Here is a 15,112-nt window from a genome sequence, read left to right as displayed (position 1 = left end):
ATGAGTTAAGATGATGAGCAACGCAATTTTGATTCTGAAGGGTAAATGCCCTTTTCACTGAAAAGACATATTTCAGTCATTCCTGATGAAGGGCTTTTGCCCGAAATGTCGATTTCGCTGCTCGTTTGATGCTGCCTGAACTGCTGTGCTCTTCCAGCACCACTAATCCAGTATTTGGTTTTCAGCATCTGCAGTCATTGTTTTTACCATATTTCAATCTTTACCCAGTTCCCGCCGACATCAAACCACGATGCCATTGGACTGGATTGGACAATGTCAAAAATCACACAACACTAGGTTGTCGTCCAACAGGTTTACCTGAAAGTGCAAGAGTCCAGCGCCCCGCTCCTTCCTCAGGCAGCTAGTGTGAGAGAGTACATCGGACGCAGAATTTACAAGTAAAATATCAGAGTCATACAACTTCTGCGAACGCATTGAACAATCCTAGACAGCAAAATTGTTTTAAATTCTCGTCTGGGAAATGATCCTCAATATTTTACATTGGATTCTGGAGAATAATGTAATAATGGTCACTGCTTTATATTGGACTCTGGGGAACAATGTTCATTGTCGAGAGTGTGGTGCTGGAAAGGAACAGCATCCGAAGAGCAAGAGAATCGACGTTTCGGGCAAAAGCCGTTCATCAGGAATTACAGGGAATTCCTGTGTTGGGGCCTATTCCTGTGTTGTACTGTTCTCTTTCTTCTATTACCAATAAAGTAAACTTGAATGATCAAAATGATTTCAACCCAGATGTGGTTAATAGGTGAATCTGACTCTGACAGTGCCATGTAAATTTCTGTGGGTTTTGGGAATCAATTCAACTACTCAGCACAGTCTGAAAAGAAATCAAAAGCTTTGAAAAGTAAAGTTCACATCATTTCTAAACTTTCTAATTTTCTCTTCAAATCGGTTTTGTATCCTGGAATAAAATCAGAAATCAAACTGGTTCTGAGGAAACGTCCATAAGACAGAGGAGCAGAAATTATGCCACTCAGCCCATCGATTCTGCTCCGCCAATACGGCCGATAGGTTTTCCAATCCCATTTTCCCGCTTTCTCCCCCTAACCTTTGATTCCCTTGCTCCTCAATAACGTCTCTGTCTCTGTTTTAAATATAATCAATGGCCTGGCTTCCTCCAATGAGAGCCTTCAGGTGGCAATGAATTCCACAGATTCACCACATTCTGGCGAAAGAAGTTTCTCTTTATCTCCGGACCCGAACGTTAAAGTGTGATTTCATTCCACACATGCTGTCAGAGCAATTACCCAGCAATTTCTGACTTGGCTCCTGATTTCCAGCATCCGCAGTTGGCGTTTTTTTTGGTAACCTCGAAGTTTGTAAACTGACTTAGCGAAGACGTGATCTGAATGTGAGGTGTGCTCTTAGTTTTCGGTGAAATTCATCAGCTTTCAAAGTGAACGAGGTCAAGCAGTGAAACTGATGATCTTGCTGAATATTCAGCTTGTCGATTGACGATTGCCACTCATTTCATCATCAAGACCAAAGAATTGCAGAGGGGACTCGTCCTAACAAGTGACTTTTGAGCGTGCGGGCTAGTGGCGCAATGGATAACGCGTCTGACTACGGATCAGAAGATTGTAGGTTCGACTCCTACCTAGCTCGTGTGCGCTTGGAAATCACTTTAGCACACTCCTGTAAATTAACCTCAATGACAACGGAGGCGGATAACAAAAGGGCAATTTTCTCACATTAAACGAAAGAAAGTAATCAAGGAAAGCGGCAAAATAACAGATCAGCCAACAACGCAGAATAAAATGAGTTAAGATGATGAGCAACGCAATTTTGATTCTGAAGGGTAAATGCCCTTTTCACTGAAAAGACATATTTCAGTCATTCCTGATGAAGGGCTTTTGCCCGAAACGTCGATTTCGCTGCTCGTTTGATGCTGCCTGAACTGCTGTGCTCTTCCAGCACCACTAATCCAGTATTTGGTTTTCAGCATCTGCAGTCATTGTTTTTACCATATTTCAATCTTTACCCAGTTCCCGCCGACATCAAACCACGATGCCATTGGACTGGATTGGACAATGTCAAAAATCACACAACACTAGGTTGTCGTCCAACAGGTTTATCTGAAAGTGCAAGAGTCCAGCGCCCCGCTCCTTCCTCAGGCAGCTAGTGTGAGAGAGTACATCGGACGCAGAATTTACAAGTAAAATATCAGAGTCATACAACTTCTGCGAACGCATTGAACAATCCTAGACAGCAAAATTGTTTTAAATTCTCGTCTGGGAAATGATCCTCAATATTTTACATTGGATTCTGGAGAATAATGTAATAATGGTCACTGCTTTATATTGGACTCTGGGGAACAATGTTCATTGTCGAGAGTGTGGTGCTGGAAAGGAACAGCATCCGAAGAGCAAGAGAATCGACGTTTCGGGCAAAAGCCGTTCATCAGGAATTACAGGGAATTCCTGTGTTGGGGCCTATTCCTGTGTTGTACTGTTCTCTTTCTTCTATTACCAATAAAGTAAACTTGAATGATCAAAATGATTTCAACCCAGATGTGGTTAATAGGTGAATCTGACTCTGACAGTGCCATGTAAATTTCTGTGGGTTTTGGGAATCAATTCAACTACTCAGCACAGTCTGAAAAGAAATCAAAAGCTTTGAAAAGTAAAGTTCACATCATTTCTAAACTTTCTAATTTTCTCTTCAAATCGGTTTTGTATCCTGGAATAAAATCAGAAATCAAACTGGTTCTGAGGAAACGTCCATAAGACAGAGGAGCAGAAATTATGCCACTCAGCCCATCGATTCTGCTCCGCCAATACGGCCGATAGGTTTTCCAATCCCATTTTCCCGCTTTCTCCCCCTAACCTTTGATTCCCTTGCTCCTCAATAACGTCTCTGTCTCTGTTTTAAATATAATCAATGGCCTGGCTTCCTCCAATGAGAGCCTTCAGGTGGCAATGAATTCCACAGATTCACCACATTCTGGCGAAAGAAGTTTCTCTTTATCTCCGGACCCGAACGTTAAAGTGTGATTTCATTCCACACATGCTGTCAGAGCAATTACCCAGCAATTTCTGACTTGGCTCCTGATTTCCAGCATCCGCAGTTGGCGTTTTTTTTGGTAACCTCGAAGTTTGTAAACTGACTTAGCGAAGACGTGATCTGAATGTGAGGTGTGCTCTTAGTTTTCGGTGAAATTCATCAGCTTTCAAAGTGAACGAGGTCAAGCAGTGAAACTGATGATCTTGCTGAATATTCAGCTTGTCGATTGACGATTGCCACTCATTTCATCATCAAGACCAAAGAATTGCAGAGGGGACTCGTCCTAACAAGTGACTTTTGAGCGTGCGGGCTAGTGGCGCAATGGATAACGTGTCTGACTACGGATCAGAAGATTGTAGGTTAGACTCCTACCTAGCTCGCGTGCGCTTGGAAATCACTTTAGCACACTCCTGTAAATTAACCTCAATGACAACGGAGGCGGATAACAAAAGGGCAATTTTCTCACATTAAACGAAAGAAAGTAATCAAGGAAAGCGGCAAAATAACAGATCAGCCAACAACACAGAATAAAATGAGTTAAGATGATGAGCAACGCAATTTTGATTCTGAAGGGTAAATGCCCTTTTCACTGAAAAGACATATTTCAGTCATTCCTGATGAAGGGCTTTTGCCCGAAACGTCGATTTCGCTGCTCGTTTGATGCTGCCTGAACTGCTGTGCTCTTCCAGCACCACTAATCCAGTATTTGGTTTTCAGCATCTGCAGTCATTGTTTTTACCATATTTCAATCTTTACCCAGTTCCCGCCGACATCAAACCACGATGCCATTGGACTGGATTGGACAATGTCAAAAATCACACAACACTAGGTTGTCGTCCAACAGGTTTATCTGAAAGTGCAAGAGTCCAGCGCCCCGCTCCTTCCTCAGGCAGCTAGTGTGAGAGAGTACATCGGACGCAGAATTTACAAGTAAAATATCAGAGTCATACAACTTCTGCGAACGCATTGAACAATCCTAGACAGCAAAATTGTTTTAAATTCTCGTCTGGGAAATGATCCTCAATATTTTACATTGGATTCTGGAGAATAATGTAATAATGGTCACTGCTTTATGTTGGACTCTGGGGAACAATGTTCATTGTCGAGAGTGTGGTGCTGGAAAGGAACAGCATCCGAAGAGCAAGAGAATCGACGTTTCGGGCAAAAGCCGTTCATCAGGAATTACAGGGAATTCCTGTGTTGGGGCCTATTCCTGTGTTGTACTGTTCTCTTTCTTCTATTACCAATAAAGTAAACTTGAATGATCAAAATGATTTCAACCCAGATGTGGTTAATAGGTGAATCTGACTCTGACAGTGCCATGTAAATTTCTGTGGGTTTTGGGAATCAATTCAACTACTCAGCACAGTCTGAAAAGAAATCAAAAGCTTTGAAAAGTAAAGTTCACATCATTTCTAAACTTTCTAATTTTCTCTTCAAATCGGTTTTGTATCCTGGAATAAAATCAGAAATCAAACTGGTTCTGAGGAAACGTCCATAAAACAGAGGAGCAGAAATTATGCCACTCAGCCCATCGATTCTGCTCCGCCAATACGGCCGATAGGTTTTCCAATCCCATTTTCCCGCTTTCTCCCCCTAACCTTTGATTCCCTTGCTCCTCAATAACGTCTCTGTCTCTGTTTTAAATATAATCAATGGCCTGGCTTCCTCCAATGAGAGCCTTCAGGTGGCAATGAATTCCACAGATTCACCACATTCTGGCGAAAGAAGTTTCTCTTTATCTCCGGACCCGAACGTTAAAGTGTGATTTCATTCCACACATGCTGTCAGACCAATTACCCAGCAATTTCTGACTTGGCTCCTGATTTCCAGCATCCGCAGTTGGCGTTTTTTTTGGTAACCTCGAAGTTTGTAAACTGACTTAGCGAAGACGTGATCTGAATGTGAGGTGTGCTCTTAGTTTTCGGTGAAATTCATCAGCTTTCAAAGTGAACGAGGTCAAGCAGTGAAACTGATGATCTTGCTGAATATTCAGCTTGTCGATTGACGATTGCCACTCATTTCATCATCAAGACCAAAGAATTGCAGAGGGGACTCGTCCTAACAAGTGACTTTTGAGCGTGCGGGCTAGTGGCGCAATGGATAACGCGTCTGACTACGGATCAGAAGATTGTAAGTTCGACTCCTACCGAGCTCGCGTGCGCTTGGAAATCACTTTAGCACACTCCTGTAAATTAACCTCAATGACAACGGAGGCGGATAACAAAAGGGCAATTTTCTCACATTAAACGAAAGAAAGTAATCAAGGAAAGCGGCAAAATAACAGATCAGCCAACAACACAGAATAAAATGAGTTAAGATGATGAGCAACGCAATTTTGATTCTGAAGGGTAAATGCCCTTTTCACTGAAAAGACATATTTCAGTCATTCCTGATGAAGGGCTTTTACCCGAAACGTCGATTTCGCTGCTCGTTTGATGCTGCCTGAACTGCTGTGCTCTTCCAGCACCACTAATCCAGTATTTGGTTTTCAGCATCTGCAGTCATTGTTTTTACCATATTTCAATCTTTACCCAGTTCCCGCCGACATCAAACCACGATGCCATTGGACTGGATTGGACAATGTCAAAAATCACACAACACTAGGTTGTCGTCCAACAGGTTTACCTGAAAGTGCAAGAGTCCAGCGCCCCGCTCCTTCCTCAGGCAGCTAGTGTGAGAGAGTACATCGGACGCAGAATTTACAAGTAAAATATCAGAGTCATACAACTTCTGCGAACGCATTGAACAATCCTAGACAGCAAAATTGTTTTAAATTCTCGTCTGGGAAATGATCCTCAATATTTTACATTGGATTCTGGAGAATAATGTAATAATGGTCACTGCTTTATATTGGACTCTGGGGAACAATGTTCATTGTCGAGAGTGTGGTGCTGGAAAGGAACAGCATCCGAAGAGCAAGAGAATCGACGTTTCGGGCAAAAGCCGTTCATCAGGAATTACAGGGAATTCCTGTGTTGGGGCCTATTCCTGTGTTGTACTGTTCTCTTTCTTCTATTACCAATAAAGTAAACTTGAATGATCAAAATGATTTCAACCCAGATGTGGTTAATAGGTGAATCTGACTCTGACAGTGCCATGTAAATTTCTGTGGGTTTTGGGAATCAATTCAACTACTCAGCACAGTCTGAAAAGAAATCAAAAGCTTTGAAAAGTAAAGTTCACATCATTTCTAAACTTTCTAATTTTCTCTTCAAATCGGTTTTGTATCCTGGAATAAAATCTGAAATCAAACTGGTTCTGAGGAAACGTCCATAAGACAGAGGAGCAGAAATTATGCCACTCAGCCCATCGATTCTGCTCCGCCAATACGGCCGATAGGTTTTCCAATCCCATTTTCCCGCTTTCTCCCCCTAACCTTTGATTCCCTTGCTCCTCAATAACGTCTCTGTCTCTGTTTTAAATATAATCAATGGCCTGGCTTCCTCCAATGAGAGCCTTCAGGTGGCAATGAATTCCACAGATTCACCACATTCTGGCGAAAGAAGTTTCTCTTTATCTCCGGACCCGAACGTTAAAGTGTGATTTCATTCCACACATGCTGTCAGACCAATTACCCAGCAATTTCTGACTTGGCTCCTGATTTCCAGCATCCGCAGTTGGCGTTTTTTTTGGTAACCTCGAAGTTTGTAAACTGACTTAGCGAAGACGTGATCTGAATGTGAGGTGTGCTCTTAGTTTTCGGTGAAATTCATCAGCTTTCAAAGTGAACGAGGTCAAGCAGTGAAACTGATGATCTTGCTGAATATTCAGCTTGTCGATTGACGATTGCCACTCATTTCATCATCAAGACCAAAGAATTGCAGAGGGGACTCGTCCTAACAAGTGACTTTTGAGCGTGCGGGCTAGTGGCGCAATGGATAACGCGTCTGACTACGGATCAGAAGATTGTAGGTTCGACTCCTACCTAGCTCGCGTGCGCTTGGAAATCACTTTAGCACACTCCTGTAAATTAACCTCAATGACAACGGAGGCGGATAACAAAAGGGCAATTTTCTCACATTAAACGAAAGAAAGTAATCAAGGAAAGCGGCAAAATAACAGATCAGCCAACAACGCAGAATAAAATGAGTTAAGATGATGAGCAACGCAATTTTGATTCTGAAGGGTAAATGCCCTTTTCACTGAAAAGACATATTTCAGTCATTCCTGATGAAGGGCTTTTGCCCGAAACGTCGATTTCGCTGCTCGTTTGATGCTGCCTGAACTGCTGTGCTCTTCCAGCACCACTAATCCAGTATTTGGTTTTCAGCATCTGCAGTCATTGTTTTTACCATATTTCAATCTTTACCCAGTTCCCGCCGACATCAAACCACGATGCCATTGGACTGGATTGGACAATGTCAAAAATCACACAACACTAGGTTGTCGTCCAACAGGTTTATCTGAAAGTGCAAGAGTCCAGCGCCCCGCTCCTTCCTCAGGCAGCTAGTGTGAGAGAGTACATCGGACGCAGAATTTACAAGTAAAATATCAGAGTCATACAACTTCTGCGAACGCATTGAACAATCCTAGACAGCAAAATTGTTTTAAATTCTCGTCTGGGAAATGATCCTCAATATTTTACATTGGATTCTGGAGAATAATGTAATAATGGTCACTGCTTTATATTGGACTCTGGGGAACAATGTTCATTGTCGAGAGTGTGGTGCTGGAAAGGAACAGCATCCGAAGAGCAAGAGAATCGACGTTTCGGGCAAAAGCCGTTCATCAGGAATTACAGGGAATTCCTGTGTTGGGGCCTATTCCTGTGTTGTACTGTTCTCTTTCTTCTATTACCAATAAAGTAAACTTGAATGATCAAAATGATTTCAACCCAGATGTGGTTAATAGGTGAATCTGACTCTGACAGTGCCATGTAAATTTCTGTGGGTTTTGGGAATCAATTCAACTACTCAGCACAGTCTGAAAAGAAATCAAAAGCTTTGAAAAGTAAAGTTCACATCATTTCTAAACTTTCTAATTTTCTCTTCAAATCGGTTTTGTATCCTGGAATAAAATCAGAAATCAAACTGGTTCTGAGGAAACGTCCATAAGACAGAGGAGCAGAAATTATGCCACTCAGCCCATCGATTCTGCTCCGCCAATACGGCCGATAGGTTTTCCAATCCCATTTTCCCGCTTTCTCCCCCTAACCTTTGATTCCCTTGCTCCTCAATAACGTCTCTGTCTCTGTTTTAAATATAATCAATGGCCTGGCTTCCTCCAATGAGAGCCTTCAGGTGGCAATGAATTCCACAGATTCACCACATTCTGGCGAAAGAAGTTTCTCTTTATCTCCGGACCCGAACGTTAAAGTGTGATTTCATTCCACACATGCTGTCAGAGCAATTACCCAGCAATTTCTGACTTGGCTCCTGATTTCCAGCATCCGCAGTTGGCGTTTTTTTTGGTAACCTCGAAGTTTGTAAACTGACTTAGCGAAGACGTGATCTGAATGTGAGGTGTGCTCTTAGTTTTCGGTGAAATTCATCAGCTTTCAAAGTGAACGAGGTCAAGCAGTGAAACTGATGATCTTGCTGAATATTCAGCTTGTCGATTGACGATTGCCACTCATTTCATCATCAAGACCAAAGAATTGCAGAGGGGACTCGTCCTAACAAGTGACTTTTGAGCGTGCGGGCTAGTGGCGCAATGGATAACGCGTCTGACTACGGATCAGAAGATTGTAGGTTCGACTCCTACCTAACTCGCGTGCGCTTGGAAATCACTTTAGCACACTCCTGTAAATTAACCTCAATGACAACGGAGGCGGATAACAAAAGGGCAATTTTCTCACATTAAACGAAAGAAAGTAATCAAGGAAAGCGGCAAAATAACAGATCAGCCAACAACACAGAATAAAATGAGTTAAGATGATGAGCAACGCAATTTTGATTCTGAAGGGTAAATGCCCTTTTCACTGAAAAGACATATTTCAGTCATTCCTGATGAAGGGCTTTTGCCCGAAACGTCGATTTCGCTGCTCGTTTGATGCTGCCTGAACTGCTGTGCTCTTCCAGCACCACTAATCCAGTATTTGGTTTTCAGCATCTGCAGTCATTGTTTTTACCATATTTCAATCTTTACCCAGTTCCCGCCGACATCAAACCACGATGCCATTGGACTGGATTGGACAATGTCAAAAATCACACAACACTAGGTTGTCGTCCAACAGGTTTATCTGAAAGTGCAAGAGTCCAGCGCCCCGCTCCTTCCTCAGGCAGCTAGTGTGAGAGAGTACATCGGACGCAGAATTTACAAGTAAAATATCAGAGTCATACAACTTCTGCGAACGCATTGAACAATCCTAGACAGCAAAATTGTTTTAAATTCTCGTCTGGGAAATGATCCTCAATATTTTACATTGGATTCTGGAGAATAATGTAATAATGGTCACTGCTTTATGTTGGACTCTGGGGAACAATGTTCATTGTCGAGAGTGTGGTGCTGGAAAGGAACAGCATCCGAAGAGCAAGAGAATCGACGTTTCGGGCAAAAGCCGTTCATCAGGAATTACAGGGAATTCCTGTGTTGGGGCCTATTCCTGTGTTGTACTGTTCTCTTTCTTCTATTACCAATAAAGTAAACTTGAATGATCAAAATGATTTCAACCCAGATGTGGTTAATAGGTGAATCTGACTCTGACAGTGCCATGTAAATTTCTGTGGGTTTTGGGAATCAATTCAACTACTCAGCACAGTCTGAAAAGAAATCAAAAGCTTTGAAAAGTAAAGTTCACATCATTTCTAAACTTTCTAATTTTCTCTTCAAATCGGTTTTGTATCCTGGAATAAAATCAGAAATCAAACTCGTTCTGAGGAAACGTCCATAAAACAGAGGAGCAGAAATTATGCCACTCAGCCCATCGATTCTGCTCCGCCAATACGGCCGATAGGTTTTCCAATCCCATTTTCCCGCTTTCTCCCCCTAACCTTTGATTCCCTTGCTCCTCAATAACGTCTCTGTCTCTGTTTTAAATATAATCAATGGCCTGGCTTCCTCCAATGAGAGCCTTCAGGTGGCAATGAATTCCACAGATTCACCACATTCTGGCGAAAGAAGTTTCTCTTTATCTCCGGACCCGAACGTTAAAGTGTGATTTCATTCCACACATGCTGTCAGAGCAATTACCCAGCAATTTCTGACTTGGCTCCTGATTTCCAGCATCCGCAGTTGGCGTTTTTTTTGGTAACCTCGAAGTTTGTAAACTGACTTAGCGAAGACGTGATCTGAATGTGAGGTGTGCTCTTAGTTTTCGGTGAAATTCATCAGCTTTCAAAGTGAACGAGGTCAAGCAGTGAAACTGATGATCTTGCTGAATATTCAGCTTGTCGATTGACGATTGCCACTCATTTCATCATCAAGACCAAAGAATTGCAGAGGGGACTCGTCCTAACAAGTGACTTTTGAGCGTGCGGGCTAGTGGCGCAATGGATAACGCGTCTGACTACGGATCAGAAGATTGTAGGTTCGACTCCTACCTAGCTCGCGTGCGCTTGGAAATCACTTTAGCACACTCCTGTAAATTAACCTCAATGACAACAGAGGCGGATAACAAAAGGGCAATTTTCTCACATTAAACGAAAGAAAGTAATCAAGGAAAGCGGCAAAATAACAGATCAGCCAACAACACAGAATAAAATGAGTTAAGATGATGAGCAACGCAATTTTGATTCTGAAGGGTAAATGCCCTTTTCACTGAAAAGACATATTTCAGTCATTCCTGATGAAGGGCTTTTGCCCGAAACGTCGATTTCGCTGCTCGTTTGATGCTGCCTGAACTGCTGTGCTCTTCCAGCACCACTAATCCAGTATTTGGTTTTCAGCATCTGCAGTCATTGTTTTTACCATATTTCAATCTTTACCCAGTTCCCGCCGACATCAAACCACGATGCCATTGGACTGGATTGGACAATGTCAAAAATCACACAACACTAGGTTGTCGTCCAACAGGTTTATCTGAAAGTGCAAGAGTCCAGCGCCCCGCTCCTTCCTCAGGCAGCTAGTGTGAGAGAGTACATCGGACGCAGAATTTACAAGTAAAATATCAGAGTCATACAACTTCTGCGAACGCATTGAACAATCCTAGACAGCAAAATTGTTTTAAATTCTCGTCTGGGAAATGATCCTCAATATTTTACATTGGATTCTGGAGAATAATGTAATAATGGTCACTGCTTTATATTGGACTCTGGGGAACAATGTTCATTGTCGAGAGTGTGGTGCTGGAAAGGAACAGCATCCGAAGAGCAAGAGAATCGACGTTTCGGGCAAAAGCCGTTCATCAGGAATTACAGGGAATTCCTGTGTTGGGGCCTATTCCTGTGTTGTACTGTTCTCTTTCTTCTATTACCAATAAAGTAAACTTGAATGATCAAAATGATTTCAACCCAGATGTGGTTAATAGGTGAATCTGACTCTGACAGTGCCATGTAAATTTCTGTGGGTTTTGGGAATCAATTCAACTACTCAGCACAGTCTGAAAAGAAATCAAAAGCTTTGAAAAGTAAAGTTCACATCATTTCTAAACTTTCTAATTTTCTCTTCAAATCGGTTTTGTATCCTGGAATAAAATCAGAAATCAAACTGGTTCTGAGGAAACGTCCATAAGACAGAGGAGCAGAAATTATGCCACTCAGCCCATCGATTCTGCTCCGCCAATACGGCCGATAGGTTTTCCAATCCCATTTTCCCGCTTTCTCCCCCTAACCTTTGATTCCCTTGCTCCTCAATAACGTCTCTGTCTCTGTTTTAAATATAATCAATGGCCTGGCTTCCTCCAATGAGAGCCTTCAGGTGGCAATGAATTCCACAGATTCACCACATTCTGGCGAAAGAAGTTTCTCTTTATCTCCGGACCCGAACGTTAAAGTGTGATTTCATTCCACACATGCTGTCAGACCAATTACCCAGCAATTTCTGACTTGGCTCCTGATTTCCAGCATCCGCAGTTGGCGTTTTTTTTGGTAACCTCGAAGTTTGTAAACTGACTTAGCGAAGACGTGATCTGAATGTGAGGTGTGCTCTTAGTTTTCGGTGAAATTCATCAGCTTTCAAAGTGAACGAGGTCAAGCAGTGAAACTGATGATCTTGCTGAATATTCAGCTTGTCGATTGACGATTGCCACTCATTTCATCATCAAGACCAAAGAATTGCAGAGGGGACTCGTCCTAACAAGTGACTTTTGAGCGTGCGGGCTAGTGGCGCAATGGATAACGCGTCTGACTACGGATCAGAAGATTGTAGGTTCGACTCCTACCTAGCTCGCGTGCGCTTGGAAATCACTTTAGCACACTCCTGTAAATTAACCTCAATGACAACGGAGGCGGATAACAAAAGGGCAATTTTCTCACATTAAACGAAAGAAAGTAATCAAGGAAAGCGGCAAAATAACAGATCAGCCAACAACACAGAATAAAATGAGTTAAGATGATGAGCAACGCAATTTTGATTCTGAAGGGTAAATGCCCTTTTCACTGAAAAGACATATTTCAGTCATTCCTGATGAAGGGCTTTTGCCCGAAACGTCGATTTCGCTGCTCGTTTGATGCTGCCTGAACTGCTGTGCTCTTCCAGCACCACTAATCCAGTATTTGGTTTTCAGCATCTGCAGTCATTGTTTTTACCATATTTCAATCTTTACCCAGTTCCCGCCGACATCAAACCACGATGCCATTGGACTGGATTGGACAATGTCAAAAATCACACAACACTAGGTTGTCGTCCAACGGTTTATCTGAAAGTGCAAGAGTCCAGCGCCCCGCTCCTTCCTCAGGCAGCTAGTGTGAGAGAGTACATCGGACGCAGAATTTACAAGTAAAATATCAGAGTCATACAACTTCTGCGAACGCATTGAACAATCCTAGACAGCAAAATTGTTTTAAATTCTCGTCTGGGAAATGATCCTCAATATTTTACATTGGATTCTGGAGAATAATGTAATAATGGTCACTGCTTTATATTGGACTCTGGGGAACAATGTTCATTGTCGAGAGTGTGGTGCTGGAAAGGAACAGCATCCGAAGAGCAAGAGAATCGACGTTTCGGGCAAAAGCCGTTCATCAGGAATTACAGGGAATTCCTGTGTTGGGGCCTATTCCTGTGTTGTACTGTTCTCTTTCTTCTATTACCAATAAAGTAAACTTGAATGATCAAGATGATTTCAACCCAGATGTGGTTAATAGGTGAATCTGACTCTGACAGTGCCATGTAAATTTCTGTGGGTTTTGGGAATCAATTCAACTACTCAGCACAGTCTGAAAAGAAATCAAAAGCTTTGAAAAGTAAAGTTCACATCATTTCTAAACTTTCTAATTTTCTCTTCAAATCGGTTTTGTATCCTGGAATAAAATCAGAAATCAAACTGGTTCTGAGGAAACGTCCATAAGACAGAGGAGCAGAAATTATGCCACTCAGCCCATCGATTCTGCTCCGCCAATACGGCCGATAGGTTTTCCAATCCCATTTTCCCGCTTTCTCCCCCTAACCTTTGATTCCCTTGCTCCTCAATAACGTCTCTGTCTCTGTTTTAAATATAATCAATGGCCTGGCTTCCTCCAATGAGAGCCTTCAGGTGGCAATGAATTCCACAGATTCACCACATTCTGGCGAAAGAAGTTTCTCTTTATCTCCGGACCCGAACGTTAAAGTGTGATTTCATTCCACACATGCTGTCAGACCAATTACCCAGCAATTTCTGACTTGGCTCCTGATTTCCAGCATCCGCAGTTGGCGTTTTTTTTGGTAACCTCGAAGTTTGTAAACTGACTTAGCGAAGACGTGATCTGAATGTGAGGTGTGCTCTTAGTTTTCGGTGAAATTCATCAGCTTTCAAAGTGAACGAGGTCAAGCAGTGAAACTGATGATCTTGCTGAATATTCAGCTTGTCGATTGACGATTGCCACTCATTTCATCATCAAGACCAAAGAATTGCAGAGGGGACTCGTCCTAACAAGTGACTTTTGAGCGTGCGGGCTAGTGGCGCAATGGATAACGCGTCTGACTACGGATCAGAAGATTGTAGGTTCGACTCCTACCTAGCTCGCGTGCGCTTGGAAATCACTTTAGCACACTCCTGTAAATTAACCTCAATGACAACGGAGGCGGATAACAAAAGGGCAATTTTCTCACATTAAACGAAAGAAAGTAATCAAGGAAAGCGGCAAAATAACAGATCAGCCAACAACACAGAATAAAATGAGTTAAGATGATGAGCAACGCAATTTTGATTCTGAAGGGTAAATGCCCTTTTCACTGAAAAGACATATTTCAGTCATTCCTGATGAAGGGCTTTTGCCCGAAACGTCGATTTCGCTGCTCGTTTGATGCTGCCTGAACTGCTGTGCTCTTCCAGCACCACTAATCCAGTATTTGGTTTTCAGCATCTGCAGTCATTGTTTTTACCATATTTCAATCTTTACCCAGTTCCCGCCGACATCAAACCACGATGCCATTGGACTGGATTGGACAATGTCAAAAATCACACAACACTAGGTTGTCGTCCAACAGGTTTATCTGAAAGTGCAAGAGTCCAGCGCCCCGCTCCTTCCTCAGGCAGCTAGTGTGAGAGAGTACATCGGACGCAGAATTTACAAGTAAAATATCAGAGTCATACAACTTCTGCGAACGCATTGAACAATCCTAGACAGCAAAATTGTTTTAAATTCTCGTCTGGGAAATGATCCTCAATATTTTACATTGGATTCTGGAGAATAATGTAATAATGGTCACTGCTTTATGTTGGACTCTGGGGAACAATGTTCATTGTCGAGAGTGTGGTGCTGGAAAGGAACAGCATCCGAAGAGCAAGAGAATCGACGTTTCGGGCAAAAGCCGTTCATCAGGAATTACAGGGAATTCCTGTGTTGGGGCCTATTCCTGTGTTGTACTGTTCTCTTTCTTCTATTACCAATAAAGTAAACTTGAATGATCAAAATGATTTCAACCCAGATGTGGTTAATAGGTGAATCTGACTCTGACAGTGCCATGTAAATTTCTGTGGGTTTTGGGAATCAATTCAACTACTCAGCACAGTCTGAAAAGAAATCAAAAGCTTTGAAAAGTAAAGTTCACATCATTTCTAAAC

The 15,112-nt window shown here is 42.3% G+C and overlaps 7 non-coding genes across 7 annotated transcripts; all 7 read left to right on the top strand.

The window, feature by feature from the left end:
• Positions 1–1,553: 1,553 nt before the first annotated feature.
• Positions 1,554–1,626, top strand: trnar-acg (transfer RNA arginine (anticodon ACG)). Its single transcript has one exon. It is a non-coding gene; the product is annotated as a tRNA-Arg (tRNA).
• Positions 1,627–3,331: 1,705 nt separating this feature from the next.
• On the top strand, positions 3,332–3,404 carry trnar-acg (transfer RNA arginine (anticodon ACG)). Its single transcript has one exon. It is a non-coding gene; the product is annotated as a tRNA-Arg (tRNA).
• Positions 3,405–6,887: 3,483 nt separating this feature from the next.
• On the top strand, positions 6,888–6,960 carry trnar-acg (transfer RNA arginine (anticodon ACG)). The gene has a single exon. It is a non-coding gene; the product is annotated as a tRNA-Arg (tRNA).
• Positions 6,961–8,665: 1,705 nt separating this feature from the next.
• On the top strand, positions 8,666–8,738 carry trnar-acg (transfer RNA arginine (anticodon ACG)). Its single transcript has one exon. It is a non-coding gene; the product is annotated as a tRNA-Arg (tRNA).
• Positions 8,739–10,443: 1,705 nt separating this feature from the next.
• trnar-acg (transfer RNA arginine (anticodon ACG)) lies at positions 10,444–10,516 on the top strand. The gene has a single exon. It is a non-coding gene; the product is annotated as a tRNA-Arg (tRNA).
• A 1,705-nt stretch (positions 10,517–12,221) lies between these two features.
• Positions 12,222–12,294, top strand: trnar-acg (transfer RNA arginine (anticodon ACG)). Its single transcript has one exon. It is a non-coding gene; the product is annotated as a tRNA-Arg (tRNA).
• A 1,704-nt stretch (positions 12,295–13,998) lies between these two features.
• On the top strand, positions 13,999–14,071 carry trnar-acg (transfer RNA arginine (anticodon ACG)). Its single transcript has one exon. It is a non-coding gene; the product is annotated as a tRNA-Arg (tRNA).
• The last annotated feature ends 1,041 nt before the right edge of the window (positions 14,072–15,112 follow it).

This window comes from Chiloscyllium punctatum, chromosome 31 (genome assembly GCF_047496795.1).
Source record: "Chiloscyllium punctatum isolate Juve2018m chromosome 31, sChiPun1.3, whole genome shotgun sequence".
Lineage (NCBI taxonomy): Eukaryota > Metazoa > Chordata > Chondrichthyes > Orectolobiformes > Hemiscylliidae > Chiloscyllium > Chiloscyllium punctatum.
The sequence above is the reverse complement of the archived record's forward strand: the minus strand, read 5'-3'. Positions and strand labels throughout refer to the sequence as shown.